Here is a 15030-nt window from a genome sequence, read left to right as displayed (position 1 = left end):
TGAGATAAAAATAAATTAAAAGAACCAAGACTTGCTCTTACATTGTTATACAAGAGATCGAAACTTCAAAGCTTCTAAATGTACTCATTTTTTTACACTGTTGCCAATGTTCTTTTAAGAAATAAAATAATAATAAAAAAATACGTTGCGCTTTCATAGTTTTGAAAATTATCGAAGTTTCTAGAAATTTCTAAATGTACTCATCTTTTTACACTGTTGCCAAAGAAATGAAACTTTTGAGAAAGAAGTAAGAAATTTAATTAAATTTACAATATTTTAAGGAAAATTAATTAATAAGCATAAAAGTTTGATTCACGTGATTTTGGACCTAAAATTCCAACTTTAATAAACAGATTCAAACAAGTTTTTTTTCTTAAATATGGCAATATTGCATTCTAAATTCTAATATTTTTATTTTCTTTTACGCCTTATTACGCATATTAATCCATATTTTCATATTACATTTTATGGTCTGCATTAGACAAAAGTAGTTCAAGAAAAGAAAATTTTCTTGAGTAATTATTTTCTTTTCATAATTATATTTTTTTATTTACTATAATATATTTATATAGCCTATGTTATATTCTTCTTTTAGTTCAGGATATTTTAATTAACTTCTTGTGGAACAATGACATGTAAGTAATGTAAGTTTGATTTTTCTTCCAATTAAATTTATTATAGACAGAAAAAATTAAAATCGTTTGGATAAAAATCAGAAGAAGGAATCCTTTTTCAAGTCTTTTTGTTTCAAAATGGCTACGATATATAATGAATAAAATGTTATTTTATTAAAAATGAAACCATTTCCCCCCATATGAACATTAATATGTTTATGAAAAATTTTCCTTTAAAATCAGATAACTGATATTTCATAGAAAGTGATTTATTTTTCTAAAGGTGCATTCTATTTTTTTTATTTGTCTTTTTTTCTCCCACTCAAAAAAATAAATGTGTAGCAGTATCTAATTGAGTTAAGCTATAACATTTATTTGTTCCTTTATATTAATTGGATGGATTCGGGAAATTCGGGTGGATTAACATAGAAATCACATCTTTTTTTTCTACAAATGCGTGTTTTTACCATAATTATTTTTTCTCTACTTTAATTAGGAATTTATTTTTCCATGTGTTTTTATAAAAGTATAAATCTGTGATTAAACTGTTCCGGGGAAAGTCATTGGATGGCTGATTCACATTGCGGTTATAATTGAGTAAGTTGGTTGGATCATGTTTTTTTTTTTTTTTTTTTTTTTCCTGTCTAATTTTTTTTTGTTACATTCTTTGCGGATATTTGTATGGTTAAACTTCAGAGTAAAATTTCTATTAATTTTTTACATTTTTTTTTCGGTTTTATAACAAGTAAATGGCATTTCTTGAAGAATATTGATTTTTTATCCCGAAAAAAAATATTTTTGTTCTGATAATTTTTGAAGGCTAATCTCTGTATGAATTCAGTTGTTTCTGCTCTGAATTCAGAGTGAAGGATTCACTTATGAAGGATTAGTAGAAAAGCTATTATAATCGTTAAAAAATTTCACCTCGTGATTTCCATCAAGCTCCTCTTTTCAGTTCCTTACTCTGAAAATTTATTTTTAATTTCTCATATACGAAATACACAATAAGAAAGTTTTAGAATCATCATCAAAAAAAAAAAAAAAAAAATGAAGGAATTTGACGAATGTTCGCTTTTCAGATATAGCTGAGTTCGGAAAACATATTTACGCCTGTCTGTCTGTGAACATGATGATTCAAAAAGACTTTGAGCTAAGAGGTTGAAATTTGGTGTATGATGTTTACATCAAATTTATCGATTTCTATTACATTTTTATATCAAATTTGAGGAAATTTGTCTGTTTAACTGTCCGATTTGAGCACGATAAGTATACTACGTATAGATCTTAACAGATAAAATTTTGTACTCGGATTTAGCATCTATATTACAGATCCTTATCGAATTTGAAACCAAATCTGTCAAAGAGTTGACCGTCTGTCTGACTGCATTTTCTCATGTTCATAAAGAAGTTAAATCAAAAATGCAATGACTTAAATTATTGAAATTTAGTATGTAATCTTGTGGTTTCAGTTGTAGCTCTATGTTAAATTTTGGTTCCAGGCAATTGGACAAAATGCAGCGAAAATTTATATTGGTTTTTCTAGTGTTTGCGTATTAATCATTTAAATTGCTCGGTATGCAGTTAATACAAAAGTGCCATTTTTTAAAAAATATATATGACATGAAGCACACAATTCTTGTGTGCTTCATGTCATATATATGTGCTTCATGTCATGTCAATTCTTGTGTGTGTGTGTGTAATAATCATGGCCTTGCCCAAAGACCATAATTTTATGTAGGGAAACAGAGATAACATCTTTATTAGTAAATATGCGAGAAAGTTTCGGAGGAGGCCACAACCATTGGTTTTAATTTGCGATTGAATTGAGAGTTAATTCCGTCAGATTTGATCGTCTGTTATGCCGGGTTTACACTCAGCCAGTTATAAGACGGCAAGTAGGCAGCGCATGCGTAGAAAGGCTGAAAAATGCTGTTCGGTTGATGACAAGTAATTGTCCCGACGGGACAACTACAAGCCACTATATTGTATTTTTTCTTACTGCGCATGCGTTTGTAGAATTTTTTTTTTTTTTGGTGTAAAAAAATGGGTCATTTATTATTGATTAATTCCGACATTTTTTTGCTCATTCTGATGCGAGGCTGTGTTCTTTTTTCATTTTATTTGCCACTTCTTTTCTATAGTTTTCCAAATTTAGGTATGTTGACCTTCTTTTTATTTTACCATGTTCTTTGTGTAGATATCTGTCATTTTAATATGATACGCAATGAAAAAAGAAAAATTCAGTGGTGCCAAAACGGCAAGTTATAGTAGCAAAGCATGGAATACCTGAATCTATTGTGACAAACATAAATTGCCGTCTTATTGCCTACTTGCCGTCTTATAACTAGCCGAGTCTAAACCTGGCATTATTCTGTACTGCGTTTACGGGTAAACACGATAGGTAATTCAAAAATGCTATAACTTAGATAAATGAAATTTGGTACACAATTTTAGCATCTAAAATGAGGTTCTTATTAAATTTTGATCAAATCTGATTTTTTTTTTATCAGTCTATACTTTCCCATGCAAGTAAGCGCGATAATTTAAAGGAGCTATGACTCAAATAAATGAAATTTGGTATGCGATCTTATAAATAAAATTGTAGTTGTGTGTCAAAGTTGATTTCAATCGTCCGACAAAAAACGTTCAAAATGCATATTCTTCTTTTTCCTCCATAGTATGAAGTTCAAAGCTTTTTCTGTATGGGATTCTGAAAATAAAAATTTAATCACTCATTAGTTCACGGCCTTGACCAAAGTATTTTATTAGATAATATGCGACAAGGGTTTAGGAAAACCACACCCACTGGTTTAAATCTGTGATTGATTTTTTTTGTCTTTGTACTACAACCTGAAAACAATTGTTAGTTTACTGCATTTAAAACAAAATTTCCTCCTCAGAATTCTTTTGTTTGATTGGTATAATTTTCTTCCACTTCCAAATGAGGGAAGCTGAGATCGCATTTTTATGAGACCAATGAGTTTTATCCGATCCAGTATAACTCCTGATAATTACGTATTAGGAAGCGAAGAGGATACGATTTATTTAATTCATTTTCCTCACCAGATGAGCCATGAAATCAGGTCATTGCACACTTCCTTCGTGAAAAATTCCGTATCCTGCTTTAGGACCAAGCTCAATGCTTCATTGGAACCTCCCATCAATTCTACTTAGATTGAGAGCTGTGGAGTGTTTCTTTAATTAGCTTAAAGACGCCTAAAATTAATTGGAACAATCTCAAATTTTGGAATATTTGCCCTGAATTTTATATAATGACGGATATCTCATACTTATCTGCTGGAGTGTTTTCCTTTCGACTTTATTTATTTATTTGTATTTACCAGTGGAGGGTTCAAGTATTCAGTGACTAGGCAGTAGACATTACGACGCTTTTCTTTTAATTACGATTTAATTTCAGTTTAGCTCCGTCAATTTAGTTTTCTAATTTTAACGCATTTGACTTTCTCATATATGTAGCATAGAAAAAGTATAGTAATCGTCAAAAAATTCGAACTCGAGATTTTGACGAATCTCCACGTTTTAGACCCCCCCCCCTGAGTTCAAAAAACGCACTTTTGGAAAATGTCCGTCTGTCTGCCTGTCTGTGAAAAAGAGAACTTGAAAACGCTTTGGTCTAGATAGATGAAAATTGGTATATGGTGGTTATACCAAATTTGTTGATTTCTATCAAATAATGAGCAAAATCTGCTCAGAGAGAGTCTGTCTGTCTGACTGTTCGGATATAATTTCACCGATAACTACAAAACAATGAAAGCTAGGCGGGTAAAATTCAGTACAAGTATTTAACAACTCGAGTGTAGACATCTGTCAAATTTTGAGCTAAATTCAACAATTGAATGTCCGTTTGTCGGTTTGAACTTTCAGAAATATCTAAACGTGACACTCAAAGAAGCAATGACTTAATTATATCGCAATTATATGGGATTTTGTGACTAGAATTGTAATTATGTGTCCAAATTTTTTGTTTCAATCGGTTGGGAACAACGTATTTAAAACACAAATTCGATTTTCGAATACTATTAACCGCATGGCAGGATTAATCGCCAAATAACTCGCCAAGGATGATACGATAGATTCAGTAAAAATTCTGTATTCACGCCAAAGATTAATATTTGTAACTATTTTACTCTAATGCCATACAAGGCGATTTCTGGGATAATCCTTTTATTTGACAGCACGAAAGAAAGTTTTGTTATGATCACTTCCGCTGGTTTAATAAGTTGATGCTTTATTTCTGGTTAATATTTCTTATCTTAAATTAGTCTTTTCTAATGTTTTTTATATTGTGAAAATGCTTTTATTTATTTATTTACTATGATATTAGACGGTCTGGCATCTACTTTCCCACATAACAATATTGACATTGATGTTTGATGTTTATAAAGATTCCTATAACGAAGAAAACATAATAAAATGTATAAAAACTTGGCTGGTTGTGCTTGATAAAGTATTATCAAGTACCTAATATTATCCTAATTAGTTATCACGTATTATCCTAATATTTTATTATTCATGGAGTTTGTATTTTTTATAGTCATATATTTGGCAACAAAGAAAATGAAGTTTTTCTATTAAACTGCTTGCGGTATTCCTCCCAGACTAGCGGTCCTAGGCAGTTGTCTAATCTGCCTAATCAGAAATCTGCTACTAGTAATTCCTAATTCAAAATAACGTTTTTGTGTTTCAAATTATAGCGAAAACAACCAGGCACGGATGTTTAGGTGCTTTTCCTTCAACCGATTGCGTTTAATACAATAATGCTGCATGAATCACATGTGATTCATGCTTATTTAGTTTACATCTACTGTATAATTAGATAGATCGATAGAGATATAAGAGGTGGAAAAGAAAATGATAGTATGTGATGATAAAACCACGTACTAAACTCGATTTGTGATCATCTGTAAGTCTGCAATGTCTATAATAAAATCACGTACCAAACTTGACTTGTGACTAACATGTAGATCTGCAATGTCGGTGATACAACCACATATCAAACTTGATTTGTGACCAACGTGTAGATGTGTGATATTTGTGATAAAAACCACATAACAAACTCGATTTGTGACCAACGTGTAGATCTGCAATGTCGTTGATACAACCACATAACAAACTCGATTTGTGACCAACGTGTAGATGTGTGATATTTGTGATAAAACCACATGCCAAACTCGATTTGTGACCAACATGTAGATGTGTGATGTGTGTGATAAAACCACATGGCAAATTCGATTTGTGACCAACCTGTAGATGTGTGATGTCGGTGATACAACCACATAACAAACTCGATTTGTGACCAACGTGTAGATCAGCAATGTCGGTGATACAACCACATAACAAACTCGATTTGTGACCAACCTGTAGATGTGTGATTTTTGTGATAAAACCACATACCAAATTCGATTTGTGTGAGACGTTGCGTCTTCGATTTATGACGATCACATGCTGCATGTGTTCAGACCAACAGATGTTATACACATCTATAGCTATTTCAGTGTTTATAATATCAAGTTTGTGTAGAAATGAACGGACTCATTGACGGATTTCGATCAAAATTTGGTAAAAAATCAGCAAATTTGAGGAAAAGGCTTCATATCAAATTGTAATTTGTTGAGTTTTAAAGATTTTACATTCACAGATCAATGAACAGTTAAGCATAATTCTAAAAATGTGTATTTTTCAGTCTGCACAAAGCAAATCGTGAAGATCTCGAATTATTTGACAATTATAATACTGTTTCATATCTTTCAATGTGAGAAATTAATAGTATTCTTAATATTAAACTAAAAACATTTTGTTACTACAGACTTTAAATAAATAAAAAAATATTTTATTTAGGGAAATTTTTTTTTAAAAAAATGTATGACAAGAAAAATTAAGGATCAGAGACGAACTTAAATAAGGTTGAGATGAAGAAGCTCTGCTGGCTTAAAGGAAACGTTTTACAAATATATATATAATAGAAAATAAGTCAAGAGATATAAAAGGATTAAAAAGAACTTCCTAACATTCCTTTTATTTCTAAATTAATTTTCTGAAGAACGAGTTGGCCATTCTACCATTGAATTATATTCCTCAGTGAAATATATTTTTCCTCTTCGATCCGGGAATTGCGAATACATCTGTCAGATGATTTCCTTGGCTGAGCGGATGTTTATTGAATGTTAAGCTATGTTAGTTAAATATAATTTGATTAATATCTCGTTTTGAAGGCGAAGAAGGTCATTTAGAGATAGATCGCCTTATTTTGAACCGAGCTCACGTGATGAAAAAGAAATCTTCATTTCTGACCACATGATCGTTTTAAGTCATTGTTTTATGCAAGCAATAATAAATTTAATAATTAAAAACACTCTTTAATATTTGTGATACAAAAAATTGGAACTTTCTTATTTCAATTATTTTTTCTCAACATTTAATTTATACTGATGATTATAAACAGTATGCAATTTTAAATTTTATTTTCTCTAATTTTATGCCAGATGGCGCCACCGATATGGAATCAAAACTTAATTATATTTATCGATGTATAGTTAATTTTATAAATGTATAATTATTGATGTTAAAATAGTGTTTTGCCATTTAGAATACATAAATATGAAAGTTCTAGCTTGACACAAAGCTATTGTAAAATTCATTACAAAATTCATTCTTAGAAACATGACGCTAGTTCAGTCAGATAAAAATAATGCTAAATAATGCTATGAAATAACAGTTTAAAAAAATTATTTCATTGATGGTATTTCTCAATGCCTAAAAATAGTCAATATGGAATACTATTACATTTTGTTGTTATTGTTGTAATAGCAATAATATGGCGTATTTATGGTATTTCTATTAATGTATTATAATAAGTTCTTGTTTTAATAAGTTTAACGCTGTTTAAGGATCAAATTCAGGAAGATTGTTAAAAAAAATCTGTTTTATAAACTATGTTTACAATTTTCATTTTGTTTGATTTCTTTCATATTTGCAAAGATAGAATTTTGTAATTGGTTTTGTACTGGCTTCATGATGTCCTGGAATTCAGAAATTTTGCACAGTTACGCAATCTCCATAAAAATACATTATTTTATTATTCTTAGATGTGGATTATCAATTAGTACATTATTTTTAATTATAATTTAATTTTGTGAGAAAGTCATTTTTTAATGTCGATTTCGAGAAAACGTTTATTAAAATGTTCCATAATAGTATTTATGAAATATAAAACCCATTTAAAGCTAAAAAAACTTCAAAATAACAAAAATTAAGCAAATTTTAAAAACAAGTACTGATTTGAGTACAAAAAGTAAGAACTTTTTGTACATTATATTTTATTTTATTCGTTCACGCATAAAATATTTACTTTGTGGGAAATGTGTCAAATTACATGGGAATAATATTTTTTTCGTTCGATAATTTAATTTTCTTGACTTCTCTATCCTTCATAATGCTAGTAACCAACACAGTTAACCCATTTACGATTATTTTAATTTAGTTCGGTGACCTAGTTGAGAACAGTTAAAATTATCTGCAAAAGCAATAACTGATATCAAGTCTTTAGAAATGGAAATATGTGTTCGTCGTTCTGCTTTTTTATAAATGAAGCGTTCACCTATTGTCTCAAACAGTTGACTGAAGTGAAGATAAAGAAAGAAATTGCTTACAAAAAAAACATAAAACAATGTTTATGTTCGTTGAATATTTTACGAAATAAGCGGATTGCTTTCTGAAAAAGGCCAAGCTATTTCTAAAACGATTTTATTGTTAAAAAGAAAATTTATTTTCAATTTTAAAGCCTACTGTGGAAGAATGAAATAGGTAGAAAGAGAATAACAGTTCTATAGTGCTTTGACAGATTTAAGTTTGCAACTATTTAAAAGATTAGAACAACTTGATTCTGTTGACGAATCATTGTTGTTTCATAAATAAAAATTAAATGCAAACGATTTCTTACATCTTGTGATACATTTCATCATAGAAAAATACATATTTAAATCAAGGATTTGGAGTTCATACATGAAATTGCATCTTCTAACATTAAACTTTCACACTAAAAATAAAAATAAAAATTTTTTTGTGTGTGTTTTCTTCAAGTTAGTTAATAATATATATTTTTTAAAATTCATCGTTATAAACATCATTAAAAATAATAAGGCTTTTATCTACATACTACATCAAGTAGAAAATCATTCTTTTTAAGAACATTTCTGACCATCTTTGATAACTTGCTATATCGGCTGTGCTTAATTTCCTTTATAAAAAATCACATAAAAAATAACAAGAGATTTCTGTAATGATGACTGTTGCCATGTTTTCTACACAAAAATATTTGTGACTTGATATTAAACTATTTTATTTTAATAACCTTACATGTCTTCTGTGTATTGTATGTTCCTAATAGAAGCGTATTCTATGACATCGTTGTGTCATTAAATTCGGGTAATTTGTCTTTTAATTTTACGTTTTTTCGCGGTATAATAACCTAGCACCCTTATTCTTCTTGTAAACTGGCCTAATAATAAATAAGATCTTTCTTCCTTCAGCTTTTAACAATAAATTAAATATTTGATGAATTAGTGGAAAAATTGTTTTAATTTTATTGAACAATGGAATTTATGTATTAAAAATTACGCAAGAAATATTTTAAAAAAATTAATAAGTTTTGCTAAATAAATATTGTTAAAGAAATCTTTTTTTAAATTTTAAAATGATGCAGCAATAATTTTTGTGCAATTATATTTTTCGAAATTTTTGTGAAAAAATATCGAAATCTCGTTTAATTTTTAATTAAATTTTTAAAATATCTGCTCCAAAATGCAAATTTTATAACTTTTTTTTTTGTCTTTCAAATCATTGTGGAAAAAATTATTTTCTTCTTTTTAGTACAATAATAGACTTAGTTTTTGATGCATATTATTTTCTGCTTTTCAGTCTGCGATTATATATATATATATATATATATATATATATATATATATATATATATATATATTTCACATTTCATTATTTTAATTTTTATGGAATCTTATTATTATTATTTTTCTTCACAAATTCACTGCCAACATGGACGATAGTTTAATTAGAATTAATCCATTAACTGATAATTAAATTCTTGAAATATTAGCATTGGAAAGGTACAACTTAACAAAATTTCAGAATTCAAAATTCATCAGGACTTGATTTTAAAAAGTGGATTTCAAATTTTATTCTGTACAAACATAGCAGAAATTGAGTTAAAAGCCTTTAAAAGGAAATTTGTTATGCGCATTGATTCACCTGTTTCCATCGGAAGTGAAAGTTCCATTTGATTGCTCTGAGTTCATTGATTATGTTATCGTAAACAGATGCTTTTTTTTTTATGTGTGCGTCTCAGCGTATTCAATGTTTTGTTGTGGCAAGATTGATTGAACGTGCCCAGTTTATTACTTTTTTGTGTCATTTTTTTTCTCTTTCTATTGCACATTTGTTTATTATAAATTTTCGACATTTGAGAACAATAAGTGTCTTAAAATATGTCTTTTATTCATTTGAAACTTTATTTGTTCTCTAAGACTCAATTTTATACGTTATTTTGTTGAACAGATCAGTTTTAAAATTTTAATGAAAATTAAATAGTTGGATCTTTTTTGAAGTGATTCAAATCAAAAACTAGTGGCGCAGAATTTTTCTGTACAGTTACATTTTTAAAGGTAATAAATCAACAGTAATTGTAAAAAGAGGAAAAGGCTACTGTTTTTCGTTTGCTTTTTTTTTTTTTTTTACTTAATTCATCGGTCTTGTAAAAAATTATTTTAAGGAACGCGTTTGAATGCGTAATAGTTTAGTCACAAGCCAATTTTACATCGAAAATTAATATTTGAAAATTTAAATAAATTAATATACAGCAAAATAGAACAATTCGCTGATTTTATAAATTATTCAGTCAAGTTTTGCATTCATTGATTCAATTCTGGAATTAATATTAATAAAATTCTATTAATAAATGATTTCTTGAATTTATATTTACGAGAAGCAGTAAGTAATAAGCATAAACTTATCATTTACTGCTTTAAAAATTTTTATTATTCATAATTTTTAGTTCAATTTTTAAATTATATTATTTACAATAAAAACAAGTTTTTCACTTTTTTTTAATTTGAGAAAAAGACATGGAATATACAAATGATTTTCTGTGACTGGGCAAAAATCACTCTGCCTTTATTCCATCCATTATTTAAACTTTTGATTCAATAATTACTGAAACCTTCAGAAGTGTTTGACCCTTTGATTAATTTATTTCAAAATTGGGCATTATACATAGTTTTATCGCAATGATGGTACATTGAAATTCACCTGTTTAGCTTGTGACATCAATACACACTGTAAGATGCCTGTTAAGCGCTTAAGCTTCATGTCCTGTAAATAACAAGCAAAACAAAATACGTAATGAAAGTGAAATAATGAATTCATTTTTAGATTTACTAGCCGTCTTCGAAAACCAAACGTTTGTGCATCATATAAATAAAATTAATCAATCAACTTTGAAGAATATTATCACATAAAATATACAGTTTCAAATTATACTTGTCGAATGAGCATAAAACACTCTTATTGTTTGGTTATTCATAATAAACATGGAGTATTATGATTAGCTATTTCTTTCATTGGTTAATTATGTGCGCGAAATGGTGGAATAATTAATTAATGCACCCTTACAGCTCTAAGTGTTAAAGCTGATGGCTCTGTCGATTTTATTTTGCTATATCTTTCGAAAATGAAAAGTATAGGGAGGCAAGTGGCAATTTATAACATATCTAAAGGTATGAGTTTCTTTCTTGGGAAATAAAAATTAGAACAATCGGTGGAGTGGTAAAAACTGGGGGGCTTACTCTATGATTTTTTTTTTTTTTACTTCATAGAGAAAGTACAGTAATATTTTTGAGATTTCTTTCCAAAAATGAAGGACATATCTAGGGAACTTACGAGTATTGATGACATATCTAGGGACCATGGTCGTTCATGCGAGCTGCCGAAATTCGACCAGACATTGTGACTGAGAAATTGATTGGTTTCTCTAATTATTTTAAAACATCATTTTTAACAATATTAATTTTTAACATCATTTTAAACATTAAAACATTATTAATTGTTAACATCCACACATTATTAATTTTTAACATCATTTTTAACATTAAAACATTATTAATTTTTAACATCATTTTTAACATTAAAACATTATTAATTTTTAACATCATTTTTAACATTAAAACATTATTAATTTTTAACATCAACACATTATTAATTTTTAACATCATTTTTAACATTAAAACATTATTTTTCCCTAATTATTTGGATGATTTAAAATCAATTTAAATACAGATGCCTGTTAAAACGAAATTTGGGATTTTTTAAATTTAACTACGAAGTAATGGAATAAAGCTTGAAAAATCGAAAACAAATTCGATTTCAACCCTGAACTTTTAAATTACGACAAAATAACCTAGTATTACTCATTGCGGCATCGTTCGGCCTTAATAACCTTCCTGCAACACACGCCTGGCACACACCACTGTAACCGCCGTAATTTTTGTTCTAACCCTTCACTGACCGCAAAATCCTCGATCAAAAACAAAATGAAAGTGACTGGATGGCTTTGACGTTGACGATCACTTCAAGTACCGATTGACGCTTTTTTAGTAGATGCCTGTCACCCAACTTAACGATCCTCCTCAGCGAGGAACAGATACATAACATCTCGATGAAGTAATTCAATAAATTTTTACGATTGCCCCCCCCCCCCCTACAGTATGCGTCACGGTTATCAGACGACCTCCTATTATCCCATTGATGTTGATCAACCAACTCCCGATGACGTCACCTGCAGTTCCACGACATGCTGCTTGCCAGAAGAAACTATCGCTCGGCCAATTTGTCGCAGCGGATGTCCGGATCTCGAGGCAAAACTGGCAGAGCTTTTATTATTCTTTTTTACATCCCTTCTCTTTTCACTGTGGTGCTTTGCTTTGTTTTTGCAGTTGATTTCCTGAGAAAGATGACTTTCATCGCCGTAATTACTAATTTCGACGATGGTTGTTTTTAAAGAAATGTCAGCTGAGAGATGATTGGTGTCGGTAAGGAAAAACGGCTGCCTCCATGCGAAGGGTGAATGACAGTTTTTTAAAAACAATCAATCATTTGACTTTCACGTGGTCTGAATTTTCTGATGTTTTGAAATGTTCCCAGTGTAGTTCGCGGTTGGATATTCTCCGTGTGTGTGACAGCCGATAATTTTAAAAGAAACTTTGTCTCATGTTTTTATTTTAGCATGGTTACCATAAACAGGGTATTGTCGAAAGAAAATCTTTGTTATAAGTGGCATCAATTAATTTCAAATATGTACTGGAAATTGGACGTGAAAAGTAAAGATGGCCACTTTATTGTAAAGTTTATTTTTTAACGTTTTAACGAAAGAATGATCGTGAAGTTTTAAAGGAACTGGAACGTTGAAATTTGAAAATATACTTACATATATATACTTACAAGTTATTGCAATATTAGTTGAAAAGAGAAGATTTGTTGATATTATACCTAAACATAAATTAGAACGTACTATGATTTCATTTTAATCGCTTAACTGTTTTGCCCATATGCCATACGTGCATCGATTTATCGAATTTTGATAGTTGTAAGCAAAAAATAAATTATTCGTAACGATTATAGTCAATATTAAAATTGCTTCGAATACATAGATAAGTCAAATATTCAATGGATTCCCATTTGAATCAAAATAAGAAAATATTCTCAAAATAGAAGGTGTCATCTTATTAGATAGTAAAAAAAATAAAACTGTTAAGTGGTTAAGTGATATCTGCATTTCTCAGGACTTGGTAATTGTCCCACACGATGACGTTTTTGACTAATTGATATGGAAAACCTATAGAACTTTTGTTCAATTGCTTCGCTAGTTTGTAAATACTAGTTTTATTGAATTTCATTAAGTCTCTTATCATAGATTGAAGTTCCTTATTTCTTCTACAAAGTATTTTTAAACATAAAATTGTGACAGACACGTAAATCTTGCTTTATTTTAATAACTTCGCATACGAACCTTCCTAATTGAGGCGAGTACCACTGTACTATAGTACCACTAAAAGCACAACTGTGCGGTAGTCTATTTGCTAATTCCACATTGCCTTTCGCGATATGCGATTTTTACTTTGTTATTCCTCATGTAAACTGCGCAAATAATAAGCATAATATTGCTTCGTTAGCTTTTAATAAAGGATGAAAAATATGTTGTTGAATATTTGATGTAAAGATGGAAACAATATATTGCAACGAGGGGAAAAAAAATGCAAGAAAATAAAATACTTTAAAAAGAATTGCCACTGCAATTAAATTGGCATCACTAGAAATGTTATTTTTTAAATTTCTAAGTGATGAAAAAGTCATTTTTGCACAGTATTATTTTTATAAGTTATTTTGGGAAAGCGCTAAATCTTCGCTGAACTTTTAATTAATTAAAAACTTTTCTACTTCCACTGTCAAAAATTGATGAGTCAAATTTGTTAGCTCTACATCAAAATCTGGCCTATGGAGTACAACACACTCATACATTCTGTTTTATTATAAATAGAGATTAAATGTTTTTTTTTTATTCATTTAAAATTTTTAACTAGATCGAATCCAAATCTTCTTTACTATCACATACATATATATTACTGCTGCATATAATGGATACTATAATTTATTTTTTCCATTGATTTTTAACCTTTTTTTAATATAAAATAATATATTAAATGTAACCTTTTTTCTAACCAAGGACTTTTTTACTCTGTCGGTTTACTACTGTGGTTTATTAAATTCGTACCATTCGCAATATGGAGCTTAATACGGCATTCATTTGCACCGAAGCTATATTTCAGCCTTTGGTGTCTGTTTATGTCAACCTGACGAAGTATTTGTGTCAGTCTCTTCATTCAGCTGACCTTGAGACACACTCTCGAGTCTCGTGCTTATACGAGCGCCCTAATCTTCTTGGCGACCTCCAAATGTGTGACATTAAAAGATAATTGTTCTCGCTCTCCATGATGATTGTAGAATTATCTCATTCGCGCCGACTCCTAGATTATTTCACCCAAATATCTGATCTAGGCTAATTAGCTTTTACGAGAAGAGGAAAAAATATCTTTATTTTTTCTTTGTAAGTTTTGATGTTTATTTTGGTAGTTTTGTTGCTTTAGATTGCAGTTTAGTTGGTATTTGCAAAAAAATATTTGCTTTCCTTATTTATAGTTTAATTATTTTAAATTGCTTCAAGCTATAATTCCAGAAATTTTTCTGTTTATAAAATATTATTCTTTTTGACTATTTCGCCGTGAAATTGGACTTTCGCCTTAACAAAAGAGCCTTGAGTATAATTACTTTTTCG

General features: G+C 29.3%; 1 protein-coding gene across 9 annotated transcripts in view; it reads left to right on the top strand.

The window, feature by feature from the left end:
• Window positions 1–15030, top strand: part of LOC129975866 (FYN-binding protein 1-like) — a 98818-nt gene that overhangs the window by 46696 nt on the left and 37092 nt on the right. The gene's annotated exons all lie outside the window — the stretch shown is intronic.

The sequence above is a fragment of the Argiope bruennichi genome, chromosome 7 (assembly GCF_947563725.1).
Source record: "Argiope bruennichi chromosome 7, qqArgBrue1.1, whole genome shotgun sequence".
Classification (NCBI taxonomy): Eukaryota; Metazoa; Arthropoda; class Arachnida; order Araneae; family Araneidae; genus Argiope; species Argiope bruennichi.
The sequence above is the reverse complement of the archived record's forward strand: the minus strand, read 5'-3'. Positions and strand labels throughout refer to the sequence as shown.